The 20750-nt window shown below is 30.3% G+C and overlaps 1 long non-coding RNA gene across 1 annotated transcript in view; it reads left to right on the top strand.

Annotated features, from left to right (window-relative positions):
- The window catches only part of LOC147068242 (uncharacterized), a 273028-nt gene that overhangs the window by 140329 nt on the left and 111949 nt on the right, over positions 1 to 20750 (top strand). The window contains exon 2 of the long non-coding RNA XR_015071308.1: positions 17740 to 19042. This is a non-coding gene — a long non-coding RNA (uncharacterized LOC147068242). The remainder of the gene's footprint in view (positions 1 to 17739; positions 19043 to 20750) is intronic.

Below are 20750 nucleotides of genomic sequence, written 5' to 3'. Positions count from 1 at the left end.
TCAGAAGATACGTCACTGAAAAATAGTTTCAACAGTTAACGAAATTCTGGCTCTCAGTTTCTGATAATTATCCTTGCCTGTTCGATGAAGCTATGAAAGTCCTCCTCCTCTTTACTACCTCATATCTATGTGAGGTCAGATTTTCGGCTATGGTTAACATTAAAACTAAATACCGAAATAAATTGGATATATCAAACTCACTGCGATTAAAAGTAACCAACGTTGAAGTTGATGCTAAAACTGTAATGAATAAAAAAAGAAAACAAATACATCCTTCCCATTGAAATAACTTTGTAGGTATTTAAGTAATAATTTTTTTTTATTTAAGTTGTGTTTCTTATTTCAACAGTCTTTCATTCATATTGGTAACACTTATAAAAAATATTTTTTTCATTTCAATTAGAACAAATAAGACAGCATTAAGTAGTTCCATGACTCGCCACTAGGGAATCTGAGTATTACCAATATTTATGCCCTCTTTTCTCTAAGACAGCTAAGAGGTGGGTCCCAAGATTGGAAATTTTTGTTAGATGGGTTGGAGCCCAGTCAACTTTGGGAACCACTGCTCTATACAATTTATAACAAACTACGTCAAATTAAATAATCCAGTACAGAATCTTAGCGTAGGAGTAGTAACAACTGAATCGAATTGATTTGTAATTAAATGTTAAATGATGTATATCTTATTAGGGATTTCAATATACGAAGGCTTGAAATAATAGGCAGTAAATAGCTTTATGTATTCGATATCGCGTAAATCGATAAGGCTTGTTGAATGGGTTGAATTGGTATAGGTATACGTGTGTACCGAAGTGCGTTTTAGGGGTCGCTGCGACGCTAGCAGGCGCCGCGGGTCTAATGACACTACCGCGGCATTTAAATTTATGGACGCCCTCAGGACTCATCTCTAGAGTAATAAACCAGGCTTTTATGCTCCCGCCTGTAGTGCGAAAGCCTTAGCATAGGATCTCGTAATCAGATAACGACACTGTACTGCGGATTCAATTCCCAGAGTGCGATAGTTTACGACGATTGAATTGACTATATTATCGCATTTCTGCATACTTACAAAAACTATTTATAATTTAAAATGTTATATGTATATTTATAAAATTATAAATTCTTCTTTCTTCTTCCGGCCATGTCCGATCCGAATAGGATCATATGGGCCTCCACAGAGTAGAGGTTTTTATTAACAGACTTTGTTTTTCACGAGAAATGGATGTCAGCCACTTGCTCAACCTATTAGGTATATACCCTGACTCACACATAAATTGAAAAACAATATGTGTACTTGCCAGACCCAGGATTCAAACCTAAGACCCACGGCGTGATAGTCCAATGCTTAAGCCGCGCGGCCACCGTGGATACAGATATAAAATGGTAAATATCTGGCATAACAACATTGCATTTTTATAAATAATAAAACATACAGATGAATCACAAATCGGTCGCTCACTGATTCTAAATTTAAATATTTATATTTGATAATCATTGTATTATAATATGTGTCGCTACATTTCAAAATCAGCCAAGTCCACCTTTAGATATGTTTTACTTTTTTTGTAAATTACTGAAGAACTACTGCTTTCTAACATTTCTGCATTATCAAAATGTGGTATTTATTAATTTTAAATATTCTATACTCGAAATAATATAAACTTTCACCTTTGTGACTGTGTATTTGAGAAAACAAAAAGCTCTTTTTCTCCTTTTCATCTATTATGGACTTGGCTAATTTTGAAATCTAGCGACACATATAGTTGTTATATTGTCCATTAACCTTTGACCATTGTAGCTAAGATTGCATTTTTCATACGACTAAAGGGGCTATAACCCCAGTTCCTCAAATCGGTAAGGGCCCCAGTACTTTCTAAACAGTTCAATCACGTTTCTCAATATAGGTACTCATAGTCATTTAACATATTGTCATTTAATCACGAATTCAAAATCATCTGGATCTTAGCATTATCTGGAATCTGGAAAAATTAAACGATTTCTTGAACAAAAAAGTAAGAGTATTTTTTGAAATTGTGCACCCAATATTTTACAAAATACTTTTGGGCCCACAGCAACTTCAAGAGTAAATCCAGCCCTGATTACATCTTACGATACATATTTATCTGATATATACTAAGGGATGTTTAAACATGAGCTGAAAATTTATATTGACTTGTTTTTACATTCAATACGAACTCTGGACCAATATTGATGAATATTAAATTTGAAAGAATATTACATTATTCTATTCAGCGTAATTTAGCTCCGATTTAAACGCTTATTTATGGAATATAACAACAATAATTTTATTCATCGCAAATGTTAAGTTATGTGTGAACTTTCTATCATATATTAGGGGAATTCATAAGTGAGTGTGCAAATGAAACACGTTTATTAGTTAATCCCTTTGAAAATAAGGCTACGGCAATGCATATTTATGTGACTTACGTGAGAATAAAAGTGTTAATAATATTTGACACGTGTCGGATGCGAGGAGAGAGCTGGCAACATCTGGCCCAACAAAATGGCGGGAAAATTTCAGACAGTGTTGCCAGCAGCACGTACAAACGTTACGAAATCATTGCTCTGACATGAGCAACTATTCCAAGTATAGACATATTGTCAAATTAGAAAATTGGAAAAAGGTGTAAAAATGTATATAGTAAAAGAAGTTTAATAATTGTAATGCACAATTATCAAACATAAGAGTGCCAACTAAATCAATCAATAAAGCATGAAATATTTAATACTTTTAATCTCACAGCTTATAAGATTCGGCTTTCTGCCAACTTAACCCTGTGTAAAGAATGCTTTATAAATCACTTATCTACCTCAAATAAAATGTCATTTGTAAACTCGTTGAAATATTAAATTATAATTTTTGGGCGCCTTGAAATATGTGTAATTACAAATTAAATATAACAGTATAAAAATAAGAACACAGCTAATCGTTAAAAGTGTCATTTAATTACACAAACCATTGAAATTTAAGAATGATACAAAAAAAAAATACAATTTGAGAAGCGTTGCTTGGTATGGGCATAGAGAAATTTCTTGGAAGATGGTAACTATTACTTAACTTTATGTTTAAATTGTGATGGCTGGAACTTCATCTTGGCTGGAATTATGAACTGCGAATCCTTCTTCCTGTCCGAGAGGAAGTAACTACAAATGGCGTTGAAACTGTATCTATACTTTAACCGGTGACACCCGTTCGGCACTGAATCTAAACTTGGAGTGAGGATCTTGTGGGCGGAAATAAGTTATTTGTAAACAAGACGCTTTCAAAAAAGCGGGAATGAATCCGATTGGCTTATTTTTAACCGTCTTTGTCTTGGAAGCAAGGGTTGACACACACTTTTTAACAAGGTTGTGCCAAATTTTGTTATTTATTTATTTTAATATCTGCGTTTTAAATGTAGCCATGTTACGTAAAATGTAACATGACAATACCCTCGTTCCGCAATAGATGAAAAATCTGGAACTCCTCCCCAGGGTGTCCAAAGTCAGTCGACAGTAGTCGCAGGCACCTCATGTGGAAGCAGTATCCAACAGATTGTTAGAATAATGTAGTGGCTCAGCATAGTTTTGTCCATCAAAGGAAGGTAGTGTTGTCCTTCAAAAGAAGATCATTTTGTACATCGGAGAAGATCGTGTCATCCTTCAGGTCTTCGCTTTTCATTCTTGTTTAGAACTAGCTAAGGTTTCACTTTCTTTCCTTCAATAGGAACTATCTACACTTGCACTGAACTTGAAATTATATTTATTCTTCTCGTCGTCGAATAAGTTGTTTAAAAAATATATATTATACCATACTCTATGTACCATACCAATCGAAGAAAACAGATATACAATTATAATTAATAATCACATATAAATCAGGTAATAAAAATGTACATGCAAGTACACACAAAATTTTTAAAATAGGGTAAAATTTAGAGGAAAATTGTAAATATAGTTAATTATGCAAAAATTTGAAAAAGAAACAATCTTAAACATTTTTCTTTTATAACAAAAGCGAAATACTTATTGTTAATCAGTCATTTTAGGTGATAACATATCATAGTAAACATAGTATTATAATAAAATAAAGAATTGTGGAAAGTTACGGTAGTACTTTTGGAAAGTACGCCAACAAATTTGAACAAGAAATCCACAATCATTTACTTAAATTACAGAAATTTATTTATATATAAATAGTGATAACAAGAATTCCATTATCATTAGTAATATTTGGTTGTTATAACAAAACTGTGGCGATTTACGGTAGTTCTATGAAAAGAACGCCTAAAAATTGAAAAAAGCGCCACAATCTTATCAAACAATACCTTTTTGAGTTATAATTATAATTACCACGATATTCCATTTAAATATTGGTAATAAAATCAAGAAATAATAGTTATTTAATACTATTTGAACATTGGTAATAAAATATAGAAATACTATTTACTTAATACCATTTAAATATCATCATTTAAATACAGGTAATAAAATTCAATAGACAATAGTTGCTTCCATTTAAATATCATTCAATTAATGGTAACAAAATTAAGAGATATTTCCATATTATATCATCATAATAATGGAAATAAAGTTAAAAGATTTAGAGATTAAGTTGCTTCCATTTAGATATCATTCAAATAATGGAAATAAAGATAAAAGATTTAGAGGTTAAGTTGCTTCCATTTAATTATCATTCAAATAATGGAAATAAAGATAAAAGATTTAGAGATTAAGTTGCTTCCATGCTATACCATTATAATATACATTATTATTGACAATAAGAACAAAAAAAATTACAATAACTTTATACAATCCAAGTTATATTGGACGAAAAGCAAATTTAAATTTATAGAATTATACTATAATTATTTTTAAAGAGACATTTAAGTTTTACGGTCATTCTTGTTGCATTGTAATTTAATTTAATAAGAAATAATTTTTACTTTTAACCATATTAATTTACAGGTTAAATATCATCAAATTACAATTTGTAAGAAGAAAAATTATACAATAATTAATTATTATGCACAATTAAGAGAAATCAATATGTTTACATTCATATTGATTAAGTATTTATTTGAAAACAACTGTGAATCAACGTGTAAAATATGACTATTCATTATGAATATACATTTATTTAGAGAAAAAGCACGATAAAATTCAACAGGGTTAATTCAATAGAAATTCTGAGAAAGGTACCAAACATATGGGTGTCTGAGAAGATTAAGCAAGTACTAAACTGATATTCCCTTCGCTCCAGGTCCCAGAAGGCAATTACAGGCTACAAAAAGAACACAATCCAGCACTAACTTGTAATTTATAAACATTTACACTTGTAAAATATTTAAAGAGAAAAAAATATATTCGAAAATATGAAAAAAAAAGGAACGCCCATATATTTAGTGATAGGAATAACTCGACTTAGGGTTTTCAACTCGACGGTATATACTAACTTACCATTTAGCAAGCAGTCCGTACATTTATAATTAATAGTTAACATAGCAACAAAATATTTAGATGAGTTTGTGGTCTTTTGTGTCATTTACCGGGATTAACGCAATGAATGGTTCAGTTACTCTCAATAGCATCGAACAACATTTCCTAAACGATTAGACATTCTACGACTAATAAAACTATCATGATATTCGCATGATAAACAAAACAAAACCTTCACCGAGGTTATTATACATACAAAAATTAATCAATAATAATGTTTCCAGTCTTAATTGGCTCGGACATCCCTAACTATGGTCCAGTCTTCATGACTACACTATTCTAACATACCATACAATTTTCCGTTACTTTCATACATCATCTACGGCTTTTATTCATCATCTTTTATTGCTCCACCGGTTAGTTAAGCCAAGATCAATCAAAACACAAAAACAATCTCAAAGTCTTTTATATTCCTCCTCTAGATTCAACTGCTTTAACTAAATAATTCAGCAAAGTTGCTGGATCGATCGGAAGGTATAATTAACAAAGAAATTAAAAAAAGAAAGCTATGAAAATATCATCTGAACCCACAAAAATAATCAAAAACATTACATTAAACGTCAGAAGTTAATTTATAATTAAGTTTTTGAACTCCACCAGCGAAATTCGAAGCAACAAACACTTTGTCATGTTGTTACCTCTTTGCAAAAAACGAATTTAGTGACACAAAATAAGAAGCATTCGAGCCTCTACCATGCCTTTTTACAATAAAAACATTTCGAGTAAGAACTTAATTTAGTGACCAATTCCCAGGCTTGTTTCCTATTCTGAGCTCGAAAAAAATAGCATACCGTGAGATCACGTAATATATGCCCCATTGAGTAAAGAATCCCCTCTCTATGTTCGCAACTCAATGGTAAGAAATAGGATCGTTGCAACTTAATAAAATTTTCGCGATTTCATAAGCTAGCAAACAATCCATAAAAAAATACACGAAGGCGCTGGCCAACATAAGTTACACCAGTCTATCCGACATGCCGAGCTACAGAAGAGAAATTGTATAACCTCGTTCAATAAGGTTAAATAACTAGAAATTATCACCATGAACGAGAAAAAAAAGAGAAAAAAAAAATACCTTTGAATCTAGGTGACCGCGTCAAACTCTCTACTCTCAAAAAAAAAAACTTAAACAGTATTGAAAAATATAAAGAAAATTAACCCATTAGCAAAATTAAACCTTTCTCTCAGAATATAATGTAAGTTATAGAAATAATCCAAACAATATTAGGATTATAACAGTATTGTTAATACAAAACAAAAAATTGACAATCGTACTTGTCAGAATCCACGCAGAAAACCTCTCAACAACTACAACCAAGCAATTAAAACCGATACCTGTCAATATACTGAAATACATTATTTTATAAGTGTTTTTTTTACATTCATTAAGCAAAGTATACCATTTTTTAGGACAACAATTTGTATCAGGTTGCAATTCCATAGTCAAAGCGCTGGAAAGCCGCCGCCCTGAATTCCACAAGTAGACTGTACTTCATTCATAGTACTTCAGGATCGACATTATCAACCTTGAATAAAAAAACAAAAATATGTAGTTTAAAACAGTTTAAACAATTTTACATAGAAGATTTTTATTTAATTAGAGTTAAACAATATTAAGAAGTTTCTAAAATATATTGAATAACGGAGGAATGATAAGGTAATTGTTGCAAAGCGCAACGATTATTACAACAAGAATGACAGTTTTGTTTAATAGACAGACTTTTAGTCTTTGACATCAATACATACACAAAGAATTGTTAGTAATACAAAATTACTTGTATTTAGTAATACAAAATTACTTGTATTAACAATGAATCTAAAAATAAGTGTCTATACAATGTATAGAGTTACCCCTTTTGTTGAATAGAAAGGAATAAATAACTTTCTTATTAAAAAATAAAGTAAGTTCGTTTAATTTAAATAGTTTAAATCATTAATTAATGTATTCAATCATTAATTCTTTAGAGTTAAATTAACAATTAAATACTTTTTTTAATATCTTTTATGTGGAATTTTCCAAGTGGTTTTAAATTCATATCTCCCAGAATATACATTACAGGTGAAATCTTTTTTAAGTACTATATTTCAGCAAAAGAAATTTATAGCGTTTTAACGGTAAACAATGTCACCAGTATTATATTGAATTATTGAATAGATTTCTTTCTTAAATTTTAAATTTATTGTCGTTATTGAAATTATTAAATAATTGTTCTTGGAAAAGGTCCAATTAAATCTATAGAAAATATTTGCAAACAGAAAGTTTACAAATCAGTTTATAAAATAATAATATTAATATATAGGTAGATATAATATTAGTAGATAAGGATATATTATATAATATTAATAGATATTTGGATAATTTTAATTGCAAGTCTTCCATGTGTCTTGTCTTGTGGTGACAAAAACGCACAGGTCCGTTTTCATATAATATTAATATGTTATTTTTATAATTTTAATTGCAAGTCTTCCATGTGTATTCCCTAGGTCCGTTTTCATATAATATTAATACGATAGGTATTTGGATAATTTTAATTGCAAGTCTTCCATGTGTATTGTCTTGTGATGACAATAACGCACAGGTCCGTTTTTTAATAATATTAATAAGATAGGTATTTGTATAATTTTGATTGCAAGTCTTCCATGTGTATTGCCTTTAAGTGACAATAACACACAGGTCCGTTTTCATATAATATTAATACTATGATATTTTGATAATTTTAATTGCAAGTCTTCCATATGTATTGCCTTTTAGTGACAATAACACACAGGTCCGTAATTACTTGCATCAGTATGTAAAGAAAACTCCAATTCAAAATTTGGACAAGCAAGAACAGCTGTTTTAGTGACTCAAATGCTAATTGTGCATCTGGTGACCATTTAAAATTAGAAATTCCACCTTTTATACCAGTTAGTTTAGTTAAAGGTGCAGAAATAGTAGAAAAATTATTTATAAATCTTCGATAATAACTACATAAACCAACAAATGATTTAATATCTTTCGAAGACTTGGGTATTGGAAAATTCTTAACACAATCTAATTTAATAGGATCGCACTGCAAACCTTTTTCATTTACAATATAACCCAAAAATTTTAATTCTGATTTACAAAATTCGGATTTCTTAAAATTAATTGTTAAACCAGAATTTTTTAATTTAGTATACACTCTAAAGTAAAACCAAATCATTTATTGTACTGAATATAAGTACAATATTATAAAATATAGCTGTGAAACTCTTCGTTTCACAACAGCTTGGACAAACCTATTCAAAAATATTGAATAAAATTGGTTCGTACACAAAAAATTAAAATATTTCGCTGGTTGTCAATTATTAAGTAGGTATATAAGCTGAAAATTACAATTTTATTTATACTACATTAATAAAATTTGTTGAAATTGTTTAAATGACCAATGGACGTTAAATGAATTTCAATATAGAATTAAAATCACAACACTTGAAAATTTCAAATGTGAATCATAAAAAGAGATAGATTGTAAAACTATCAATAATTAAACAAACAAATATTATTTTGCTTGGTAATTTTATTAATTTATTTTAAAAAATGAGTAAGTACTTTTAATGTTGAGAAGAAGAAAAAAAAAAAAATTATTATAGCATTACTAAAAGTTCAATAAAAACAATTCCAATCAATTCTATTTCAATTTACTTAGCTTTTTCAGTTATTTTTCATCCAGTTGTGCTGAGAAATGTAGATTTTCTCTTCAAGATCGAAGATCCAATCAGTGCAGAGAAATGTAGAAGTGAAGTGAAGTAAAGAAGTAGTTGTAGTATCGATGTCGATGATCTCGTTGTCTCATCAATCACAATACGAACAGTTGAAAAAATCTGAAAACAGTATTTGGCATAGCGTTTTTCAGTGATTTGTAAAAAATAACGAGTTTTAAATCATTAATTTCAAAAACACTAAAACAATATAAATTTACAAAAAAAATTTATTAAGAAGTTAACTTTAAATAATTTGAATTTGTTTAGATAAGCTTGCTTTGCTTTAAAAAACATATAAATACTCCATTATCTTGAAACAAGATTATTAATCATTCCTATATCTTGAAAAAAATAACCAAACATTTATGATATGAAAAGAAATCAATCCACAAAAATAAAAAAATATTATTTCTCAAACACTCACTTATTTGTGTGTTTTGGATAGCAACAAGACATTCTATGTACTTGTCGGATTCGGCCGGGTTTATTATTTACTATTTATTATATACTAGCTCACTAACCACATAGCATACAGAGAATAAGTACGTACAAATTGCAAGATTCTAATTTCGAATTTAATTATCATAGGATAATTTAGAAGGAGACAACAAAATTTATGATTTCTCTTTCTAAAATGTTTTATAATTTATGTAGGTATATAGGTACTATGGAACAAATTTGGCAACATTGCAAATTGGTAATTTTCCATTGAAATAATGGCATTTTAACAAATTTTAGGTTTTGCAAATGGCGGAGTTAATTTCTCTTTTCTGAAAATATTTTAACAAAATTAATAATGAATTTTTTATATATCGACTGATTTGAAATTGAAAAAAATATGACTTTATTTAACCGGATTACTATGAAATTATATCTGTTTGATCATTTCCCCAAAACACAAAGATAAAATTTAATGGTTTTTCTTCATTTATATCTTTTTCCAAACAAAAAAACTTGGAAGACAAATCGAGTAGGTACAACTAACAAAAACTAAAAAAACAAGCGAGAATTCATGTAAGTAGGTATATAAATGCTTCTACAATGAACTCAACAATATCGTTTGCATAATATAATTTTGTTTACAAGAAATATACACATATAATGCGTGATTTGAAGTCAATGCATTATTTCGACACGGGTATTGAAAACAACAAAACAAAATAAGTTTTGAAACACTAGGTAACACAACGATTCTATTGTTTTGCGCGCAAAGTGTTTCATACGACAAAATGCGTCAATAAGAATGAAGCCGTCAACAAAAGATTTATTAGATTCATGTCTCGGCGTTTTTTTATCGCGTGAGAAAGAATGGCTAGGTATTAATAAGAATGAACAGAAAGAACTATAGTCTATAATATTATTGAATATTATGAAATATAATATAGATTTTTTTAAATTATAGTACTTACCGTGAAATTTCTTGAATAAAACAACAAAATTGACTATGCAAATTGTAGTGTTTTGTAAGAAGGCACAAACTGAACTGGATTCATAACCAAAATGGCGTATGCTTTTATAATTATAATATTACTAATCATAGTAATTTTAGTTCAGAAAATGGCTACCTCCTTATTAACGGAAATAGCTTTAAAATTTTAATGGCAGCTATGAACATTACCATAAATTTAGTAATTATATCATATTTAATAATAATACTAAAATAGTTGAAAATTAACTAATTCTTATCGAATTTGACAAATTTGAATCAATTTAACAACCAGCTAACATTTAAATCAATTTACTTCATACTTTTCATGCTTTAATGAAAAGTATGTAGCAAAACAAACTTTATAATAAGTTTTTATAAGTAGGTAGGTATGCATTGAATGTCAAAAAACGTAAAAGAAATACGAATCACATAAAATTCATGCAATAGGTAATATACAATAATAAGCAAATTGTCAACATAAATGAAATATAGCATGGAATATAATATAAAATATAATACAATATAATAGGTAATAATTAATTCAAAAGTATTGTACCAAGTAACACATCTCAAAGTTTAAAAGTCGAAACAAATTTACAGTGACATTTTATGAAATGAAAAAAACTTTCCTTACACAAAATTATTATAACAGAAACACGTTTGTAGTAAATTTTATACAAAAAAGTGCCATTCGCGTTGTCGCGCCAATTGTCAAATTAGAAAAATGATAGTGTATAAAATGTGTAAATAGTTTGAATGATAGTAAAAGAAGTTTAATAATTGTAATGCACAATTATCAAACATAAGAGTGCCAACTAAATCAATCAATAAAGCATGAAATATTTAATACTTTTAATCTCACAGCTTATAAGATTCGGCTTTCTGCCAACTTAACCCTGTGTAAAGAATGCTTTATAAATCACTTATCTACCTCAAATAAAATGTCATTTGTAAACTCGTTGAAATATTAAATTATAATTTTTGGGCGCCTTGAAATATGTGTAATTACAAATTAAATATAACAGTATAAAAATAAGAACACAGCTAATCGTTAAAAGTGTCATTTAATTACACAAACCATTGAAATTTAAGAATGATACAAAAAAAAAATACAATTTGAGAAGCGTTGCTTGGTATGGGCATAGAGAAATTTCTTGGAAGATGGTAACTATTACTTAACTTTATGTTTAAATTGTGATGGCTGGAACTTCATCTTGGCTGGAATTATGAACTGCGAATCCTTCTTCCTGTCCGAGAGGAAGTAACTACAAATGGCGTTGAAACTGTATCTATACTTTAACCGGTGACACCCGTTCGGCACTGAATCTAAACTTGGAGTGAGGATCTTGTGGGCGGAAATAAGTTATTTGTAAACAAGACGCTTTCAAAAAAGCGGGAATGAATCCGATTGGCTTATTTTTAACCGTCTTTGTCTTGGAAGCAAGGGTTGACACACACTTTTTAACAAGGTTGTGCCAAATTTTGTTATTTATTTATTTTAATATCTGCGTTTTAAATGTAGCCATGTTACGTAAAATGTAACATGACAATATTTCATATGAAAAAAACAAAATGTATTGTTTTTTCATGATACCTAATGTGAAATTTCTCAAATATTGAAAATACACAGAAACTTAGAATGGTGACGTGGTTATTTTTATAGACGTCAGAATTGGTATTTTATGACCGAAGTCTGTATGACGTTACTCTACCAACTTGTATGTCGCATGTTATATCTTATTCAATTTTCATACGTTTTATATACAAAAAATTAAACATTTTTATAGTATTACTTAGATATTAGATATACTTCTTTAATTTTACATTTTCCTTATTTTGAAGCCTGAAATGCGCATGGTTCTTTTACGCAGTTCCAATTTCAAAAACATTATTTTAAAGTCAAATGATGACGTGACAAATTAGCAAAACAAATGAAAATAGCATTGCTGACATTTGCATTAGACATTGAAAAGAAGGTGCATAATTCGAGTCTTGGTATAATCTTTTCACTCATTAGATTGTCAAAAATATGCATTTATTCAATATTTTAAAACTTTCTGACAAAGCGAGGGTTTCTGGTTTTATTGTGATTACTCAGTCTTTGATTAAAAGTCCTGATTATGAAAAAACACGCTGATCAATGCATTGTACGACAGAAGAAAACTCTAGACATCAGTAAGTTCATTTTGTGGAAGTAGCACCCGTTTGCTGCTACGACTAGATCGTATTTCTTTACTAATTAATAGTTATGTTGGTTACCAGGAAACCGAGGTACACAAAGCTGTGCTTGGTTAATCACTTTATGTATATGTTTAGTATTTGTCTTTTCAGCAGCCCTACCAACTAAACGGTATTAATAGTTCTATAGTTTTATTCTCTCACTCAATGTAAAATTTGTAGCACTAGTATTCTGCGTTAAAATAATAATATTCGGTTAAATTATTTAAAGTGGTAATTTCACACTGAACATTAGGATATTAACCCTATTTTATGTGAAAACTCCATGGTGAAATTATTATTGCCTTTCATCTCATTTAGATATGAAGTATATGATTAAGCCCATAAAAATCAATCATAAGTCTGGTACTGGTTGTAGGTACCTATGTGATATGTTTATGATAATTTCCAATTATATAAAATATAACAATATTTTATCTAGGTATATTTTTACAGCTGTAATTTCTCAATCTGACTGTTTGCTATTATAGTTATGTTGGAATTATCAGGTGTATTTTCATGCGTAACAATTTCATATGATTTTCGTACATGTGAAGGCGTAAGTAAGCATCAAGAGTGTTTATATTATCTTACCCTGATTGAAATAATAATTATTTTATACTCTCTCTTGACGAGTTCACACAAAAATATACAAGTATAGCGACACAATATTAAACAAGTTGAATAAAATTTAATATTCTTGGGGAGAAGATTGAATATGTGAAATTATTAAAATTATTCCAGTGATTTGACATGTTGATTTAAATAATTGAATATTTGCGTACACTGTCGACTCGTTGAAAGAAATTGATTATTGATTTGGAATAGACTGCTTTTGTTCAATATTTAATTGCCTCTCGGCTGGCTTTTCATCGTGATACCTACCAAATTTTCCAAATTATTTAATTCATACAATATGTATTGAGACTCTTTGATAACGACGTCACATATAATTTGAATACGCTTACACATTGCTCAGCATTTCAATTAAATCTGTATGAATCTTTAATATTGTGCAATAACAACTTTTGAAAAATAAATTATTTAGTAATTTTCAATTGTACTTCCTATCACAGATACAATATTATTTATGATGCGTAATAATTATAAATTGAGATGCTGAGGATTAAACGAATACAATTGCACTGGTTACCAAGTTGAATATCTACTTCAAAGTGAAATGCTATTGTAAATGTTCAGTGTTTAAATGGGAAAATGTACTTAAGTCAAAATATTCCAATTATATAAGCTTGCTATGAAAATAATAACGACATGTTTATACATTATGTCTATATAATTTACGGCTATATTAGAAATAAATTGCTTATACCTTTTGATACAAACCAGTTACATGTCTGAATTATATGTCACCTATATCCATTTAATATACAACATTTTAATATAATAATTTTATTCTTACACTATATACTGATCATTATCAATTAAATTAACTGTGCCGAATTTCATATTCTTAAAATTATCCATCTCTTATAAAATTATAAAGTATTTGTAAATTCTTACATATCGATCTAATTAACCAATGTTACTACGTCCGTCAGAAAGTTATCAAGAAAACAATTATAGGATAACAATAAACATATAATATTTAACGGTATTCATAAAAAACTATGAATTACTAATGTGCAACTGTTATCATATGAATTGTTATTATTTTATATAAAGCTCTTTCAATTCTTTTATAGGGCGGTATGGTTAATATTGATAATATGTTTATTTACGGCAACTGGGAATATCATCTTAAAATAATTGTTCTAAAAACTAATGATTATTTTCAGACATAATCTTCCCCTCATCCAACCACTAATATTACTGTAGTTCAAAACCAGAATCACGAATGGAATGGGAAAATTTCTCCGTGGAGTGATGACGTGGAAGCAGTGAGAAAATACCGAACAATATTTATGTCGTGTGTATTCTCGATGAAAGTGTTCAAAGTGCTCTTTCCACGCTGTCTCTTGTCGTTATCTTTAGATTTTAGGGGATAATAATATATAATATTTTATTTTAGTTAAGCCAATTACATCGTTTTTGTAAATAAAAACAGTCAAAGAAACTATTTTGGCATTAAAAATTATTATTGGGGTCATAAATTATCATTGTCAGTTAACTATGGATACACCTACGCAATGTTGATTTTACTAATATTAATGAGTAGTTATCTAATAAATAAACTTTGTAATATACTGCAGCGCTAAAACACTAATGTTTTATGTGGAAGGTTTTCATGAAAGGCAAAAAACGGCGATTTTTTCATGTTCCCCATTTTACCTCACGCGTCCATACAAACCAAGTGGAGCGAGTGACGGGACCTTAAATAAATGAAGTAAACGACCCATGCACTACTTACTTATAAGCTTTGACAAATAGTGTGCTTTCAAAGTTGCCAAATCCGGGCAATTGTCGACGGGTATGCGGCTGCAAATTGGTCCTAGTATGGTTCCTCCCCAGCAGTTTTTTTACCGTCCGCGTTCCGCACAAACGGCCTCTACCCTTTTGCCCACATTGCACCGAAAGAACCAACACATTTACAATCAACTCGAACATCAGGCAAAAATGTTATTTATGATTATGTTTTTTATAAGCTAAGCTTAAGCTCTGGCTAAGTGAGAGGTACCGTCCTCCTGTGTTCGCTAAATGCATTTGGGGGGAGGCATTGAAGCAAAATATAAATTTTAGCATAGACAGATTATTGGTAGCGCAATACTAGATGCATCCTTCTCATTGGTCGTTATCTTTTCAATCAGCAGTTTATATTTGGTTTAGAACTAGATACCCCTCGCTTTGTCATAAAGTTTTAAAATATTGAAGAAATGCATATTTTTCACAATATGATGAGTAAAAAGGTTATACCAAAACTCTAATTTTGTACATGTCAAATCTTTCAAAGGGACTTCCAAACCTGTAAAGTCATTTTATTAAATATATACAAATAACTACTTTTTCGACAGTTGGGGGTCGAAATTGTCTAATACGTTTTTAAATAAATAAATAGTTACTAAAAATATATATTCGTATATACATAATATAATATATTCTTTATAACACTAGAACAGACCAAGAGCCCCAATGATAATAGTGTAGTGAAACAATAGTGTATTTAGTACCTAATACAAGTCAAAAGGGCAGTGCCTTACGCATTGTACTACGAGAGCCACTCTACTTTACCCTCCACGTATAATAAGCTAAATAAAGATTTTAAAAATAAGTCCACATATATTGTAAGTGAAAGTATATTTATCATACACAATCTATCTAAGAGCAAAAATGATCTTTTAGTTTTTTTATACGATATTTTCAATTATGTTTTATCGTTCACCGGAAAGTGTAGTCAGGTCTTTCATTGTAATGTGGCCGCTACTGAAGCCAGTCCGCGCGATTACCGAACATTCGGTTATAAAGTCACCAACTGCCATTACAGCTAGAAGGTTCCGTCGGTACAAATTGCCACTGATTGAAATTCAATGCGTCATTAAGTTGGTACGGTGGCCGAACGCACCGGCACCCTTTTATATTAATTCCAGCGAGAGCTGTACACATTTAGGACGCTGATAATATTACCTCGCGATTTTTTCCATGTTACGCAACAACCAAAAAAAGGTTATAGTCATATTAAATTCTTCGTTACGTTGTCCTATTTATATATATTTTTAATGTGTGTTGGCTCCACGCAACCATAATAATCACCATTAAAATTCAAATTAAATATTTGAAACGTATTAAAACACGAAAAAAGTCAGAAGTTAAGCCTACAAAATGAACAAAATTAGAAATAAAAATATTATCTTCTTCTTACACCGAAGAAAGATTAACATAATTGTATAATCAAAAATATGTCAGTCGTTAAATATTTTGTCTTTTGCTCATAGCTTGGACATTCATGTTCTGGATGCCACCAGATAGTGCGACATGCCGTACTCTTGTGGCACAGTCATACGGTTTCTATCGTCGTGGCTGACCTTCCTTTATCCTGCAGCAGTGATCAAGACGCTGCATGATACACATGGCGAGACGCGTTAAACGTAGTGATGGACCGAGAGACATATCACAACATTGTAGTTGCCTTTATTCTGATGCTAAAGTGCTTGAGTGAATTAATAGTAATTTAGTTATTTATTTCAGGTCCGTTTTCTTCAGAATTTTAATATAATTTCAGTTCCATGTTGTTTCATTATCAAACTTCGTTTTATTTTGTGCCATATCCGTTATCGAACGTCGGCGATAGGCTCGACCATTTTCTGCCTGTCACCTCTTGCACGATGTGGTTCTTCTGCCACATACGGATGGTCTTGAAAATGGATAATATGCTAATGACCTTCTAACCTAAGCTTTGGTAAGTAATGAAGACCAGTGACTATTTGACGAGTAAAGGTGTTCTATTACTTCACTAGATTCCTAGCTTTCCAAACTATCTTTGTGAATTTCAATAATTACACACACAGCTACATAAACATTTTGTTGTTTTTTTGTTTAACCATTAAGGTAACAGGTCTAATTTTGTTCCGTATACCTATATTGTTACATTTTACAAACAGTTAACAAGAGATCTGCTAAAATATATTTTATTAGCTGGTTAACATTTCCAGACTACAATCATACCTATATCTGAAGTAGCTCTACAGCATTTATTATCGCTGTATTACCCAATTTATTACAGTTTCATATTTTTTGCCATTAGAAGTTAAATAGTTTTTTAATGCATGTTCTTTTATTTTTTATTTTACTATTTATAATGCCAGCATACTTTACATTTTGACTTTGTATTGTTATGTTGTAATACTATTTTTTTAATAAATAAATTTATAACACATTGCAAGAGAGAGTTCCGGAGAAAATAATCGTTGTACGAGGGTGGGTCAATAATTCCTTAGAAAAAAGCATTAAAACAGTTTTTATTTTTGTATTTTTTTTTTATTTCTCAACATAATCTCCTTGGAGCTCAATACACTTGGTTAGACGTTTCTCAATTTTTTTTAAACCGTCAGAAAAATAAGTTTTCGGAAGGTCCTCAAAATAAGCATTTGTCCGATCGATGACTTCTTCATTTGAAAAAAAATGTTGTCCACTTAGCCATTTTTTTAAGTTTGGGAAAAGGAAAAAGTCACTGGGGGCTAAATCTGGCGAATACGGTGGGTGGTCGACCAATTCGAACTTCAATTCTTCAATTTTAGCCATTGATCGTAAACATGTGTGAACACGGGCATTGTCCTGATGAAAGAGGATTTTTTTCCTGTTTAAATGAGGCCGTTTTTCTTCAATTTTGTTTTTTAGCTGGTCCAATAAAGATGCATAATAATCCCCTGTTATTGTTTTTCCTTTTTCCAAATAGTCAACGAAAATAATTCCACGTGCATCCCAAAATACAGTAGCCATAACCTTACCAGCTGATTTTACGGTTTTCGCCTTCTTTGGACATGGTTCGCCTTTCGCAATCCACTGCTTTGACTGTTCTTTCGTCTCGGGAGTATAGTGGTGTATCCATGTTTCATCTACAGTCACAAAGCGACGAAAAAATTCATCCGGATTGCGTTGCATGAGCGACAACAGGGCTTAAGAGGCCACCACCCTATTGCGTTTATTGTCGACTGTGAGCAAACGCGGCACCCATCTTGCAGAAATTTTTTTCATGCCCAATTTGTCATGTAAAATAGAAATGACGCTACCTTTTGAGATCCCTGTAACCTCAATTATCTCACTCAACTTTAATCTTCGGTCACTTAACACCATATCGTGGATTTTATTGATCATTTCTGGTGTAGTTACCTTTACAGGACGTCCTGAGCGTGGTTCATCCTTTGTTGATGTACGACCACGTTTAAATTCATTTAACCAGTTATAAATAGTTGCAAGTGAAGGAGCAGATATGCCGTGAACTAAATCCAACTCATTTTTTTATTTCCTTTGCTGTTAACCCTTTTATATTAAAATGTTTAATAACAGCTCTAAACTCAATTTTCTCCATTTTCCATTTTTCCATTTTCCACAAGCAAATTTTTTTTTAAACGTACGAGAAACACACAACAACCCGACCAATCTGATTGAAACTTCGCAGCATACTGAATCGGTAGTGCCGCTGCATGAAAACAAACCGCTTACAGTACTAGTCGCGCCACCTGTCGGCTTTTCTAAGGACTTATTGACCCACCCTCGTATGTACGCGTATTTTGTTACTGGGAAATCTTTATGTTTAGTTCAGCTCTGACTCCTCTTTAAAACCCCTTTTCAAGTTAGACATTGACAAGGTGCAGCTCTCTGCCTTCTACAGTAAAAGGTGCTACGAAAAAATTATAAGTAGATAGGTAGCTATAAGCTTTTATGAGCATTTTTGTGTAACGTTTTAATTTAGAAAATAATCCGTCTATGTTAAAATCGTTAAAAGCTCTAGTCTGTCTACTGCTACAAAACGTTTTACTAATGCTGTTATTAAACACAGTAATGTAATTTTAATTCCAATTATATAAACGTAATAATTACGGCATTCGATGTTGGATAATATTATAATAGTTCGGGTACATTTGGTGAACGTAAATTACGCTGGCTTTTATTCGTATTAAATTCAGTTTTTTCAAAACCACTTTGATGAAGTGTAGTAATAAATGGTCGTAAACTGGCTTGATTAAAGGCTTTGTTGAGTAAATTGTACATTGCAAAACAAATGCTTTGTTTTTCGTTCCCATTTAAATTACCTGTAACCGGTAATTTGAATATTGACGTACTTATAATAATTAATAGTTTGTATTTTAACATTTCGAGAAAACCTTTACATGCTTCCTGCTGTTTTTATTTTCTTATTATTGGATACATTTGTTCCAAAAATTTATAATAAAAATTCTTATTTACCTTTTTAACTTATGGTTCTAATATTTTCAGTAGTAAGTCCATAAAAAATATCTGGAAAGTGTTTTTTTTTTCAAACATAATAATAACTTTAAAAAATATTTTTATGTGTCATTTAGTGAAAATTATTATCCACATCATTATCATCGGTCTGAATTAATCCATAGCCAGATGAAGGCTTCTCTAAGCTGGTTATATTCTTCTTATACGTTGCCTCATACTTCCGCCGAATTAATAATATTTGTTTTCAGAATTAACTATCTTGATTATCGATCCATTGGCATCTAGGTCTTCCTTTCAGACATTGTCCATCTCTTGAGTATGACAGTATGGTTAGATTTTTCCAACGATCTCGACGAATGAGTTTCCTATAATAATATAAATATTATATATTATTATATACATCTAAGTTTAATGAATTAAAACTATAATTATATTTTAAATGCGTATGTATTTTATTCTATATTAAATTTTATCCAAACGATTTTTATTTCATTTACGAATAATTTAAAACAATTACGTTTTGTTAATAAAAACAAGTCAATTTTTTATTTTAATGATGTAATAAAACATACTATTTTATTTAAACTCTTATGTAATTCAAAATAAGCAAATAAATGAAAATAAAATATATTATTAGTAACATGGGCCCCACATCGTGAAGCGGGCTACCCTACCTATCGCAAAGAATAAAAGCAGTGTGACGCTCTACAGTAGCGTTTTCCAAATAGTGTATGCGGTAAAATTAATCTGTATATTTCGTGTTTTATTGTATATTTTAATAGATCTATTCGAATTATGGAGATGTCGAGTATTGGTACACAATTGAAAATTGTATCGTACAACCATATAACTTTAAATAATAATACTATGGATGGAATAGCGCCACGGGCGACTTTTTTACTGTTAAAGCAAATTTGTGATGTGTGTTTATCTCACTTATATGGTCGACTCGCCTCGCTGGGCCCCCAGGCTAGAGCCTTGTTAGCCCCCTCTCCTCCCCCCCTTGTGGGGGCCATGGTTA

Source organism: Rhyacophila brunnea, unplaced genomic scaffold (genome assembly GCF_057557595.1).
Source record: "Rhyacophila brunnea isolate RB1 unplaced genomic scaffold, BYU_Rbru_1.0 scaffold_3, whole genome shotgun sequence".
Classification (NCBI taxonomy): domain Eukaryota; kingdom Metazoa; phylum Arthropoda; class Insecta; order Trichoptera; family Rhyacophilidae; genus Rhyacophila; species Rhyacophila brunnea.
This window is presented reverse-complemented; position numbering and strand designations above follow the sequence as displayed.